The 13,791-nt window shown below is 42.5% G+C and overlaps 1 pseudogene; it reads right to left on the bottom strand.

Annotated features, from left to right (window-relative positions):
- Nucleotides 1-2,434: 2,434 nt before the first annotated feature.
- LOC140492339 (U6atac minor spliceosomal RNA) lies at nucleotides 2,435-2,550 on the bottom strand (annotated as a pseudogene).
- Between the last annotated feature and the right edge of the window lie 11,241 nt (nucleotides 2,551-13,791).

Raw genomic sequence — 13,791 nt, 5'->3', positions numbered from 1 at the left:
GAAGGAGAGGGCACCTTAATGCTCATGCACTATCAAATGACTGGAAAGAATATTTGGGCTGGAACTGGGTAGTTATGCCTTGATGATTGTACAAGTTGTAATCTCCTGTGGTGACATCAGAGCCACAACAACACTTATTGCTGTAGGGTAGGTGCTGCTTGAAAGGACTTGGAGTCTCTTAGAAGGAAGACCATATCTTCCTAACCTTTAGTAGATTAAAAAGACATTTGATTTTGTATTGGGCCATGGTACCATTGGCCTTCCCACTTTTAGAAATATCCCATTGCAGCAGGGAAATATTGGAAACTCTTCCAGCAATATTTTCTCAGTCCCTCAGCTTGCCAGTATGTTATCAACAGCCTAGAAAAATCATGACCCATGTAACACTGAGCAGTCTAAACATAATTTGGTCCATTTGTGTTGAAATTAAAACTGGGGATATTACAATCCTGGATTAAAGAGTAGGAGTTAGTCTCAAGGTAGTAACTGTGATTGACAACTTGGAAGAATGATCTTTCTTCAGATTAACTGAAAGCAAAGATGGTTAGTACAGCAAGCATTCAGAGACTGGGGTCTGAAATTCCGATGACCATGTCTGAAGGAATTCTAGGAGACAAGAGTTATTTCTCCTCGAGCTGGAGTCACTGACTAATATACAATGGTAATACAATTAAAGGAATTGGCTGTGCTAAATTGCCATAGTGTTCAGGGATGTGTAGGTTAGGTACATTAGTCAGGGGAAATGTAAAAGTAATAGGATGGGGGATGGGTCTGGGTGGGAAACTCTTCAGAGGGTCAGTGTGGACTTGTTGAGCTGGGTGGCCTGTTTTCACACTGTAGGAATTCAATGATGAATATCTTCAACAGGCAACCGTTGAGCCTGAATACAATTCCTGTGCTTGCACTAGTCAGGTAGGACCCTCCTGCTAAACTAATGTTACTGTGGTGCTCTGCTGTGCTGTCCATAACATAATCTTCTGAAAAGTTTGGACTTTGAAGATAGTGAGACCATGGAAAGGGACAGCAAATTGGTGAATGAGCAGATACAGAAGATATGAGAGGATGAGGAATTGGAGTGGGGGGGGGAGGTGGTGGAGGTGGGTGTGGAGAATGATGCTGAACAGACATTTAGAGACAAAAAAACTGCAGATGCTGGAATCCAAAGTAGACAGGCAGGAGGTTGGAAGAACACAGTAAACCAGGTAGCATCAGGACGTGGAGAAGTCGACATTCTAGGTGTAAATCCTTCTTCAGGACTTCAGACAATTGGCCTTGCTGTATGATGAGATGGCCTCTGCAACCACTTGGTGAAAAAAGGACCTTCCATCTCTCCCTCATGGCCTCAACAGCCCACAGTATTACATTCATACTGACATCATGAGGCAAGGGTCTGATCTATACAAAACTTCTCCATTACCAATAGTATCTTGATTCCCTTCAGTGCAATGGACGATTTTAACAAAAATCACCGAGGTCAATCCACCTTCATATCAACTAAGAAAAGGAATGTTTCTGACACTGACTCCAGTATTCCATAGCAAAAATTAAGTTCAGGTCTTAGTTTTCACACAAGGAGTTAAAAGCTTTGTTTAAAAAAAATATCATGCTAGCTTACATCTTTAAAGAGTAAATACATTGTATATTTGTTTCTTTTTGTAACCAAGGAATAATGGAAAATTGATTGCTCTGTATGATAACTGTATGTTTTCAGTTCTCCACATATTTCTTGTACACTATTTGATAGTTTAATGCTGAAACATGCCTTGACAGAATGTGCTCAGACTACATCCATAAAGAGTGGAGAATTATGTTGTGGCACTGATCATATTTCTGTAGCCAGTATGAAGTGAAAGGGTTTTCTTTTACAAGTCTGAGATATACAGTAGTTTAGTAAGATATTGAACAGAGATATGCACTGTCAATTTTGAAGAATGCCAAATACATATGAGGGATTAACGGTTAATGCTAAACCTAACCTTGTACCTACCATATAAAGACCCCAATAACTGTGACACTGTTACATTAAGATGTATTTGTAATTCATATTAAAACATGCAAGCTACACAATTTCCATTTTTGCATTGTAGTGATAGCTACTCAAAGCCAACCAGTGTTATATTTGGGCCCACTGTTGAGTTTCTAAGCCTGCATTTTTCTCTCTGGACCTGAAAAATGTTTTTATGAACTCATCATAAAGTGGTCAGAGGGGAAAATGTTATGAACTTAAACAACCTGCAGGCATTACCTAGGCTTTAGTATACTAGCCGTTCATTTCCAGTTCAACACTAACTTGTTTCCTCCTTCAAACTGTTTCCTTTTTATATAACCTATTTTTCTAATCAACCTGTTCAGAGATATTCTTCCATACCACTGGACCAGATGGGACTTGAATCCAGGCTTCCTAGCCCAGAGGTGGGGACACTACCATCACACCACAAGAGAGCTTGCGTGTTGCTAAGTATATGGCAATGCCTTAACCATTTGTGTGTTATAAGGCCTTTGCTATCATTATCAAGAAGAGTGCTAACCTTCTCTCCTTTCAACGATCTTAAAACAGACCAAGTTAACAATAGGTGAGATATCATTATGTGCAATTTGTCATCTATTTTGTTTCACTGTAACAGAAAATGGAAGCCTGAAATTACAGATAGTAGCAGAAAATGGATGCTGCTTCCATACAAACACGCAGTCAGCAAGTGTGCCTTCTAAACTTTCAGTGGAGTTGAATGGAAGATAACAGGGTGGTGTGACCAATTAAGAGGCTGCTCTTAATTCTCTGAGGGAGAATAGTGGCCACAGCTGAAGCAGCTAGAGCTAGTAATCTATAACAGGAAGGCAAAAACATAACTTTTCTTTTAAAACTTAGCGCTGAGTCCACCATCTGCTCCAGTTCATCCTCCGCACCTTCAGTAGCCTAAAAATAAAGTATTTCCAGTCCTTTTCAGTTCTGAAGCAGACTCATGTTGGACTCAAAATGTTAACTATGTTTGCTTCTCCACAGATGCTGCCAGACTGCTGAGATTCTCTGACACTTTATGCTTTTACTTCAGATTTCCTGCATCTGCAGGTAATTTGCTTTATTCTGTTTCAGTGATGTTTCTTGACTCTTAAATGTTGTTCTTGACTCTTAACTCAGCACCACCTTCCTAATCTGCAATCTTCTTCCTGACCTCTCCGCCCCCACTCCCGTTCCGGCCTATCACCCTCACCTTATTACCCTCACCTTAACCTCCTTCCACCTATCGCATTTCCAACGTCGCTCCCCCAAGTCCCTCCTCCCTACCTTTTACCTAAGCCTGCTTGGCACACTTTCCTCGTTCCTGAAGAAGGGCTCATGCCCGAAACGTCGATTCTCCTGTTCCTTGGATGCTGCCTGACCTGCTGCACTTTTCCAGCAACACATTTTCAGCTCTTAAATGTTATCAGAATACTGTAATGATATCACAGTTGGAATCTTAAAAGGGTATAAGTAACAGGAATTACAGTGAGATTTGTGGCAGAACTGGGTGAAATGTCCAACAAAGCCTGTCATGGCATCAAAAGCAACTCATTTCATCTTTTATGCATTTGCCAAGTGACAAGGTAAGTTTATCACTAGGCAGGAGTGAGTTGTCAATTAAAGGAATTGTAGCTCATTAAACACATTATAAACATTATAACTCATCTGATTAATATTGAGCTTTCTATCTTACCAAATTGGCAATTAGCATTTGAATACTGCTGCAAGAATGCCAATGGATAGGTTTTAAAGAGCTTAGAGGTCACAGAAAGGGAGGGTTTTGGCAGTGGACATCACAGTGGGATCCTCAGAGGGAGCACAGAGGATTAGACACTACATCATTTTGGTGTAATGTTGCCACTGAGGGGGCAGGCAAGACAGTTGGAAGAGTAGTTCAATGTTGCAGGTCTCCACATGGGGGAGATGACCAGAAATGGGCTGTTGGAATAACACGAGGTAATGGACATCATAGACGCTCTGAATATACCTGCAACGAAGAGAAGCTTGTGTTGATGGTGTCTACTTTGAGCTGCATTTCCTGCCATCACTTTCCATTCATTAGAATGGAATGGAATTGGAAATGGGTTGAGACAACACCCACAAATAGACAGAGTATGTGTTACTTTAGTGGGTATAAGCATGGGGTTCCATGTCTATTGACAATAAGACAATTAAAAAGCAAATACATGATGGAAGTATTTGCATATTACAACCACATTTCATTTGCAAGTATATCATTGTTCATTTGAAATGCATGCAGATTGAAAGTGCTTAGGATTCAAATACTGGTGAAAGATGATTCAAACTGTGCAATTGGTCCTTGCAAGTTGAACATTGATATCTCAATGATGCTGGCATTAGCAGCTATGAGTTAAATAGAGGGGAATGATGGCAAAAGGCAAACCTTTGCTTCTGCAATGGTTGCTGTGGGAGGCAGAGACCATCACATCATTAGCTGTCATGAGGGGTGGAGTTGGTGGTGAAATTGTTAATAAGCCAGTAATCCATAACATCAGCCTATAGTTCAATGGGTGCAATTTCAAATCCCACCATGGCCAGCAGTGAAATTTGAATCTAATTTTAAAAATCTGCAATTATGGAAGTAAAATACTGAAATGCAAGAAGTGTCAATTGTTATAAAAATCCATTTGGTTCATTCATGTCATTTAGGGAAGAAAATCTGCCATCCTCAATGACTTGGCCTCGACTCCAGGCCCACAATATAGTTGACTTTTAACTGTTCTCTGGGATATCCCAGCAATGCTCACATTATATGCTTTCTTTCTTAAAATGTAATGTTGACAATGGTGTGGATGTGACTGTAATGAAATGTTGAATGATTGCTGTGAGTCCAGGACTCATAGAACACTGGAACTGTTCCCGCCTCTGAGACAGGAGGCCCAGCTTCAAGTCCTACCTGTTCCAGAGGTGTGGAAGAACATCTCTGAATACGTTGATGTGGGCCTGGAGTAGAAAGGATATTACAGCCACCTTTCCCTTTTTGATGTAATGTATTATTCACTCAACTATTGCCACATCTTCACCAAGTGTTTGCGCATACTGAGGCTGAAGCTGAATTAATGATGGAGACACATCTTTCATTAATAGGGTCCAGGACATCTCAGTGCATGGAGGGTTATGTACAGCTGTCATTTGCAGGGTGTGCTACCACTAACCAAAGAACTTCTTTCACTTATATAGAAAAATACAGCACAGTACAGGCCCTTCGGCCCTCGATGTTGCGCCAACCGAAGCCTACCTAACCTACACTAGCCCAATAACCTCCATATGCTTGTCCAATGCCCACTTAAATGACTATAAAGAGGGAGAGTCCACCACTGCTACTGGCAGGGCATTCCATGAACTCACAACCCGCTGAGTAAAACATCTACCCCTAACATCTGTCCTATACCTACCACCCCTTAATTTAAAGCTGTGTCCCCTGGTAACAGCTGACTTCATTAGCGGAAAAAGGTTCTCAGTGTCAACCCTATCTAAACCCCTAATCATCTTGTACACCTCTATCAAATCTCCCCTAAACCTTCTTTTCTCCAATGAGAACAGCCCCAAGTGCCTCAGCCTTTCCTCATACGATCTTCCTACCATGCCAGGCAACATCCTGGTAAACCTCCTCTGCACTCGTTCCAATGCCTCCATATCCTTCCCATAATATGGCAACCAAAACTGCACACAATACTCCAGATGAGGCCGCACCAGAGTCTTATACAACTGCAACATGACCTCAGGACTCCGGAACCCAATTCCTCTACCAATAAAGCCCAGTACACCATATGCCTTCTTCACAGCACTATTTACCTGGGTGGCAACTTTCAAAGATCTGTGTACATGGACACCAAGATCCCTCTGCTCATCTTCTTATGGAACTTCTTATATTCCAAAGCAGATCATTTCCACTGACAGCCTTACACTCAGCACCGTGAGACATTGGTCAATGTGGCTGCCTCCCTGAGACGTTAAAGGTGGTTGCAGGAGGATGATGGCAAGCCGAGGAGCTGCTTCTTTTTGTCCTTCTATTCATCTCTTACTTTGATTTTAGATACTTCTGGAGAGAGAGCTTTGATTGTTCTGCTGTCAGCAACTACTCCAGTCTTACAACATTCAAGATGGGTGCAAATTCATATCCTCTTTAATAACAATTGACAAGGGCTTTACCCCATCTGCGATTAGGATTGAATCAATATCAGAAAAAAAATCAATGTCTTTGGAGCAGTCCTTGACATTAGCAAGTATTAATTTTTTTCTATATTGTTCATGTGCTTTGTAATCCACTTTGGAAACTTGCAGTGACTTAAGCTTGAAATTGCAAAAAGCTCTCGTAGCCATCTTACAGACCACATTATCTATTTTTTAAAGAAGTTTTAAGGTTACACTAACCAATTAAACTAAGGATTAGCACGTGACATAATAACAGTTCTTTGTGCCTTACTGACAGATAAAACTAGTGTTGATAAATGTTTTATTAAATACTCTCTCCTCTACCCCATAAAAATGAAAACATGGTGGACGTATTCCTGCTTGGAAAGGCAGCAGTTAATAAATGCTTGAAGGTGTTTGCATTGGCCATTATTCGGTACATAAATGGCAATCCAATATCGAAATAGAGTCATAGAGATGTACAGCACATAAACAGACCCTTCAGTCTAACTTGTCCATGCCGACCAGATAACCTAATCTAATCTAGTCCCATTTGCCAGCACTTGGCCTATATCCCTCTAAACCCTTCCTATTCATATACCCATCCAGCTTCCTTTTAAATGTTATAATTTTATCAGTCTCCACCATTTCTTCTGGCAGTTGATTCCATACAAGCACCATCCTCTGTGTGAAAACGTTGTCCCTTAAGTCCCTTTTAATTTTTTTCCCTCTAACCCTAATCCTATGCCTTCTAGTCCTGGACTTCCCCACCCCAGGGAAAATATTTTGGCTATTTACCCTATCCATGCCCCTTGTGATTTTATAAACCTTTATAAGGTCACGCCTCAGCCTCTGATGTACCAGGGAAAGTCGCCTATTCAGACTCTCCCTATAGCTTAAATCCTCCAACCCTGGCAATAAATCTTCTCTCTCGAGCTATGGATAGCCATATCCCTTCCCCTTTTTCTTCCTAGATAGCCTCCTGGGATTTAGGATAACTTGCGGAGTTGTAATTGACTAAATCATTCATCACTGGATACACAACCCCTGCCATTTGTGGAAAGGTGGTGTTTGCTGAAACATGTGGGTGGGAAACTCAGGTTTTTTGCACACTTCTTCTACTTTGTGTATTTGTCCCCTCCAATTGGACCTGATGGATCAAGATGCTCAGATGCTCAGATGCAGATGCGACTTCTCCAAATTGTGTCATTTTGGATTAGGGTTTTGCATAAGCTATAGGAATATAGCATTTTATTAGGGAAATATTGACGATGTTCTTGAGTCAATTCTTCTAGCCTTTACTAACCACTTGCCATGATGAAGCTCAGAGAAGAGAGTTTGTTTCAGAAGTCTTGTGTCAGGCTTGTGGTCAATGTGACCCATCCTGCTCAGCTGATTTACCGTTACACAACAGGTCAGGCAGCATCCGAGGAGCAGGAAAATTGATATTTTGGGCAAAAGCCCTTCATCAGGAATGTGGCTGAGAGCCTCAAGGGTGGAAAGATAAATGGAAGAGGGGTAGGGCTGGGGGGGAAGGTAGCCGAGAAAGCCTTAGGAGAACATTTCCAGGACACCCGCACCAACCAACCCCACCGCCCCGTAGACAAACAGTTCAACTCCCCCTCCCACTCCACCAAGGACATGCAGGTTCTGGGCCTCCTCCATTGCCATTCTATTACCACTCAACCCCTGGAGAAAGAACGCTTCATTTTCTGCCTCAGGACCCGCCAACCCCATGGTATCAATGTGGATTTCACCAGTTTCCTCATTTCACTCCCCCCCACCTTATCCCAGTTCCAACCTTCCAGCTCAGCACCACCCTCATGACCTGTCCAATCCTTATGTCTTCCTTCCCATCTATCCAATCCACCATCCCCTCCGACCCATCACCATTACCCCCACCTCGATCCACGTACTGCATTCTTGGCTACCTTCCCCCAGCCCCATTCCCCTTCCATTTATCTCTCCACACCCGAGGCTCCCAGCCTCATTCTCGATAAAGGGCTTTTGCCCGAAACGTCGATTTCCTATATTCTAGCATCTTTGCTGTCTAGAATAACTATGCCATTTGACAGATGCTTCTGCCCAAAACTCACAATGCAGCTGTTTAATCACTTATGTTCAAGGCTCTTCATAGAAGAATGGCCAAAAGCAACCAGTGCATTCAGGTATTGTTCAAATATTCTGATTTCCTCTTTGCTGAACCTTACTTTGAGATTATTAACAAAGAAATATATAATAATTTGTTAATTAACCACTTAGGTAGCCTGAAAATAAGCATGAGTTACAAGATTTTCAGGTAAAATTGTGAATGTGAAGCATAGGACTGAATTTTCCCTGCCCCTGAACAGCAATGGCGAGTCAGTTAGGAAAATGCAGCGAAATCAGAAAAATCAGATTCTTGACATGCCATAAAAAGTCAGATTCTGCAATTAAGGTCTGAATGACAAGATGTGAATCACATTAGTGGGTGGGGAGAGGCCTGTTTGCATTTATTTTTTCAAGTTATGAGTACTAAATCTCATTTCATTGATATGCAGTTTCCACCAAATAGAAACTACACAATGACAATTCCAGGCGTGAATGTCAGAGTGGCTAGTAATGGCTCAACTCACTGCTTGCTCCTCTGGGCCTATAATTTGGTGAGCAGCCTCAGCATCTCGGGTTAGATTCTACAGGCAGTAACTGCCTTTACCCTCACATCAGTGTGGCACATCTACCCACTTCGAATGCAGTTTTCCATGTCAATGCTGCACTTTGAAACACACTGACATCCAGCATTGTAATACTGCTGGAAAGCCAGTCTGCATGTAGGCACAAGCAGCCACCTCACGGACTGGACCTGGGTGCAGCTCAGCGCTCCTCACTTGCTCTCTCAACACTTACTTGTCATGGTTGTCAGCATTAATTAGGCAAGGGGGTGGACATATTGCTACATATATTATTATCTCAATATACTAGGTGCCACCAGGTTACACAATGTAAACACACCATATAAATTGAGCTTCATACAAATAGCCATTTCTCAAAATCTAAGTAGTGTAATCCTCGGTCAACTCAAATGGAGTATTGCAGTAGGGTAGCTGGGGAAGTCAATGTATAAGATTGGAGGCAGTATGCTGAGATGCTGAGGGGACAATAACTATGAAGGGGGACAACTCAACATATACAGAGTAACCTTGATTATCCAAACATCGATTATCCAAATATCGGATCATCCAAACAAGATCTCAAGGTCCCGATACATGGGTAAACTGTGTTCTCTGAGTATTTGATATTCCGAACATTCAATCAATTGAACAAAATACTCTCCTCCCATGTCGTTTGGATAATCAAAGTTGCTCTGTATGCGGGGTGGGAATTGAGGACTGCAGATGCTGGAGATCAGAGTCAAAGAGTGTGCTGCTGGAAAAGCACAGCCAGTCAGGCAACATCCGAGGAGCAGGAGAATCAACATTTCAGGCATAAGCCCTTCATCAGGAATGAGGGAGGAACAATTGTACATTGGAGGACATGGATTACCACAGAAAGGCATGGTCACACGCATAAATACGTATGACCAAACTGAGCCTGTGACACACTCTGCTAAACATAGCCTTTTTTCCCTCATACCAAGTATAAATGTACAATGGAAATGAAAAAGAGCTGTGACCGCACCTGGAGATGGTCGAGATTTTTTTTTTGTCTGAGCATGAAGGCATGTGAAACATGTGCAATGTCTAAATGTATAGGGTACAAATCCTGGTCTCAAGTAATCTTGACCTAATCATTGGTCATTACAAATAGATCACAGTCATTTCTGTGAAGCAGCAATGATCACAGGTACATTTAAAAGTCTCACCAGCAGGTCACAATTACAATCCAAGCTCTGATATGATGCACAAGTTGACTTTCTCTCACTCTGAACTGTAACTATTTCCTGACATGCTTTTCTATGTTGCTTCTGTGGGTGATGTGCAGTGGGGGGTGAGTGGTGGAGGTATCAATAATTGAATTGCATTTACAACCTCTGACTGCATTTGTGCAGCATGGCTCGCACTGAATTATTCAGGTCCATTATGTCAATGATCCATGTACAGGCATACCATCACCCTCCAGGACACTGGTGAGGCCTCTTCTGGAGTACCAAATGCAGTTCTGGTGACCCCATTATAGGAGGGATATTATTAAACTGGGGAGGGTTCAGAAAAGATTTATCAGGATGTTGCTGGGAATGAGGGTTTGAGATATAAAAATAGACTGGAAATATTGGGACTTTTTCACTGGAGGTTAGGAGGTTGAGAGGTGACCTTACTGAGCTTTATAAAATCATGAGGCATATAGATAAGGTGAATGACAAGAGTCAACTTCAAGCGGAGTTCAGAACTAGGGTAAGACGAGAAAGATTTTAAAAGGACAAGTGACAACGTTTTACACAAAGAGTGTTCGTATTTGGAATGAACTGTGAGAGGAAATAACAAATGCAGGTACAATTAATTTGTTTAAAAGACATTTGGATAAGTTCATGAAGAGGAAAGGTTTGGAAGGATATGGGCCTAGCGCAGACAGGTGGAACTACTTTCGTTTGGGAACATAGTCGGTGTGGACTGATTGGGCCAAAGGATCTGTTTCCATGCTGTATGAATCTATGGAATTCTCTATGTACCATTGTATGGAGGAGTATGCTAAAGCACCATTTATGTGTGATATAACTGTTAACCATTCACATTACTAAGGAACTGTTTTGATTCTGATAGTCCTCTCGCAGATTCATTGGAACTGCGACCCATGGTTTCAGCTACCATACAGCCATGGTGCAATGAAAGCATGGAGACCTTGAGGAGAAACCAACAGGCCCTCTGTGCCCATGGCTGATGACTCTGTTATGTAACCTCTTGTTTGATACTGAGCATTAACCAGTTAAACCTATTCTTTGATGAGGACCATCATTAAGCAGAAAATAGGTTAACTGAAGATGAGGTGCTGATGCTTGGTTTGGTCTGGGGCCCTGGCAGTCCACGATAGATAGTGTGTGCTGCATAATTATAGCATGCTGTGCTGTGCATGACTATTCAGGTAAAGAGGTGATGTCATGGATTCTGCAGAGCTGGGAAAGCAGCAGCAAACTTCTGACAAGGAAGATGAGAACATTGAGCAGTAGGAACATTTTCTTCAACATGATTGTACATTGGCATTACAACCCCTGCAGGACACTCTAATTTACCTGATGTGGATGTAGTGATCTCTCATTGGCTCTAAATTTGTTGTTGCTGAAAGGGCAAGTGGTCCTTATTTGTCCCCAGAAGCAATTTGTGCCCAGGAGACAGAGAGTGGCGGCTGATGGGAAATGTTCATCCTGGAGCTCAGTTTCCAGTGGTGTGCTGCAAGGATCTGCTTTGGTGCCGCTGCTGTTTGTCTTTTTTATAAATGATCTGGATGTGGGCCTAGAAGGATGTGTTAGTAAATTTGCGGATGACACTGAGGTAGACAGAGTTGTGGATAGTGCCAAAGGATGTTGTGAGTTACAGTGGGACAGAGATAAGATGCAGAGCTGGGCTGAGAAGTGGCAAATGGAGTTTAATGTGGAAAAGAGTGAGCTAGTTCAGTTCAGAAGAAGTGCACCCGATGTGGACTCCTCTATTTTGGGGTGCATCAATGTGGCCTCCTCTATATTGAGGAGACAAGCCGCATACTTGTGGAACGTTTCAGAGAACACTTCTGGGACACTCGGACCAACCAACCCAACCACCCCGTGGCTCAACACTTCAACTCCCCCTCCCACTCCACCAAGGACATGCAGGTCCTTAGACTCCTCCATCACCAGACCATAGCAACACGACGGCTGGAGGAAGAGCACCTCATCTTCCATCTAGGAACCCTCCAACCACAAGGGATGAACTCAGATTTCTCCAGTTTCCTCATTTCCCCTCCCCCCACCTTGTCTCAGTCCCAACCCTCGAACTCAGCACCACCCTCCTAACCTGCAATCTTCTTCCTGACCTCTCCGCCCCCACCCCCACTCTGGCCTATCACCCTCACCTTAACCTCCTTCCACCTATCACATTTCCAACATCCCTCTCCCAAGTCCCTCCTCCCTACCTTTTATCTTAGCCTGCTTGGCACACTTTCCTCATTCCTGAAGAAGGGCTCATGCCCGAAACGTTGATTCTCCTGCTCCTTGGATGCTGCCTGACCTGCTGCGCTTTTCCAGCAACACATTTTCAGCACTTCAGAAGAAGTAACAGGAATGCAGAGTACTGGGATAATGGTAAAATTCTTTGCAGTGTAGATGAACAGAGAGATCTCGGTGTCCAGATGCATAAATCCCAGAAAGTTGCCATCCAGATTGATAGGGTTGTTAAGAAGGCATATGGTGTGTGGGTGTTTATTGGTAGGGGGATTGAGTTTTGGAGCCATGAAGTCATGCTTCAGCTGTACAAGACCTGGAGTATTGCTTACAGTTCTGGTCACCGCATTATAGGAAGGATGTGGAAACTTTGGAAAGGGTTCAGAGGAGATTTACTAGGCTGTTGCCTGGTATGGAAGGAGGGCCTTATGAGGAAAGTCTGAGGGAACTGAGTGTGTTTTCGTTGGAGACAGGAGATTGAGAGGTGACTTAATTGAGACATATAAGATAATCAGAGGGTTAGACAGGGTAGTCAGTGAGAGCTTTTTTCCTCAGATGGTGAAGGATAACATGAGGGGACTTTGCTTTAAATTGAGGGATGATAGATTTAGGACAGATATCAGAGGTAGTTTGTTTATTCAGGGTGTAGTAGGGGCATTGAACGGCCTGCCTGCAACAGTAGTAGACTCGCCAACGTTAAGGGCATTTACATATTCATTGAACATACATATGGATAATAATGGAATATTGTAGGTTAGATGGGCATCAGATTAATTTCACAGGCCGGCACAATATCGAGGGCCGAAGGGCCTAAACTGCTGTTTAACTTTTCTATGTTCTATGTTCAGTTGCGACTATGTTGGTTTATTTTTCTTCACTTGCTCTGCCGTGGTATTTCAGTGCATGTTTTCAATCATTGGAAGGCTTTCAAGCATGTGATGCAACCACATTGAACAATAAGAAGATGGCATGCTATGTTGAGTGTTAGGGAAAGATTAGCACCCCCTTGAGCAGATTTCTAAGATGGGTGACACTAAAGATGGGTAATTCTTGTAGTGGCAGAATGTGAGCTTGTATTTTCAATGAAGTGCCCATATGTGCTCTCAGAAGCATTGCATTTTGTCCCCCTCCATCTACATGCATTGCAAAAGATAGCTCTGCCTGGCAGCTCTTAGTGTGATATATGGCTCGGTTTCAATTATGGAGCCTATAGTGGGAATGCCAGGAGGTCCTGGCAGTGGCAAGTACTTCAGCATTGCTGAGAAGGGTGCTATAGAAGTGTGGTGCATCGATAATGATGCACGCTGAGAGAATTGTGAGGTAACTCATTTGAGCCCATGGAAAGAAACCCTTCATGAAACTCTCTGAAATTGACATGTATCCAAATTTTGGTCAAATTCAACAGTAAGCCTGGATAGAGAAAAGGTAGAGCACTTCTCATTATCACTACCAGTTACCAGTCAGATCAGAAGAAAGTTAAAATTTTGAAATAAAAAATAATCTTTTTAATATCAATCTTGAAACGCTTCAA

The sequence above is a fragment of the Chiloscyllium punctatum genome, chromosome 20 (genome assembly GCF_047496795.1).
Source record: "Chiloscyllium punctatum isolate Juve2018m chromosome 20, sChiPun1.3, whole genome shotgun sequence".
Taxonomy (NCBI): Eukaryota; Metazoa; Chordata; class Chondrichthyes; order Orectolobiformes; family Hemiscylliidae; genus Chiloscyllium; species Chiloscyllium punctatum.
This window is presented reverse-complemented; position numbering and strand designations above follow the sequence as displayed.